This window comes from Hemibagrus wyckioides, linkage group LG16 (assembly GCF_019097595.1).
Source record: "Hemibagrus wyckioides isolate EC202008001 linkage group LG16, SWU_Hwy_1.0, whole genome shotgun sequence".
Lineage (NCBI taxonomy): Eukaryota > Metazoa > Chordata > Actinopteri > Siluriformes > Bagridae > Hemibagrus > Hemibagrus wyckioides.
The window spans coordinates 16298211-16299312 of NC_080725.1; the positions used below are offsets into that span (position 1 = coordinate 16298211).

The following is a 1102-nucleotide window of genomic DNA, read 5'->3' on the forward strand; positions in this document are numbered from 1 at the left end:
CAGAAGCCTCTGGTTGGACAAAGCCCCATAATTTGCAGAGACTCTAGTTTTAGCAAAGTCCAAAACGGAACAGAAGAAGAAAAAAGCTTCAACACTTCACCAGATTAACAAACAGAAGCCTTTATTATTATTATTATTATTATTATTAAGGCCATTGGTTCATGCTCTGCCTGAGGGGCATTGTTGGTGTAAACAAAAACTGTGCCTAGCAGAGGATGGTTTCGATCCATCGACCTCTGGGTTATGGGCCCAGCACGCTTCCGCTGCGCCACTCTGCTCAATGCACACCCCAGATGGGACTCGAACCCACAATCCCTGGCTTAGGAGGCTAGTGCCTTATCCATTAGGCTAGATTAATATGTAATCTAAGAATACAAAAGCTATATGCAACATATCTATATTTTCTATATTTCTTTTGTCATCGTCTGTCACTGGACAATAAATTCTGGCCTTGTCCTGGCTATGTCCAGTTGCTGATGTCCTATAACGTCCACACTTTCTGCAAGTGCTGGCCTTCCACTCACCTAATGTGTGCATGTGGTTGACGTGGCAGAGGTGGTTGAAATGCTGAAGTTGGAGGAACACTGCCTGGCTGATGGACCATCATGGAGGGTGGAGTGCTGCTGGGCTGGGGAGTGCTGGTGGCTGAGGGTCCAGGGTCCACAAATGTGGGTTCGGTGTGGGGACCATGCTTGATAGAAGTGCTGGGCTCGATGGGAACAGCACCAGCTTGTGCAAGTATGCCTAAAACAACATGATGAATAAAATATACATTAACAGTCTACATATATGGCAGAAAAATTTAAGCCATGGGTAAAGAGTTTAGGTGAGATATTTCAGATATAATATACTGAGACATTTTCATGCCAAAGTCTCCTCAGTAACTTGAGTTGGAGAATCTGGAAAAAAGTGATGAGTGTCCACAGGCCTGCATTGGACATTTACTTATCTGTAACATTAAAAAAAGTCTGTCAGTTGGCACATGACCTATATGTAACCAGGTGATATTTAGAGGGGGTCTGGATATTCACAATATTACTGATGTGTATATAGCTGCAGACAAATAAGAGAGCCCCTTTAAGAGTTGGTGGGTGACGTCATC

At 43.7% G+C, this 1102-nt stretch overlaps 1 non-coding gene across 1 annotated transcript; it reads right to left on the reverse strand.

The window, feature by feature from the left end:
- Nucleotides 1-206: 206 nt before the first annotated feature.
- Nucleotides 207-278, reverse strand: trnam-cau (transfer RNA methionine (anticodon CAU)). The gene has a single exon. It is a non-coding gene; the product is annotated as a tRNA-Met (tRNA).
- Between the last annotated feature and the right edge of the window lie 824 nt (nt 279-1102).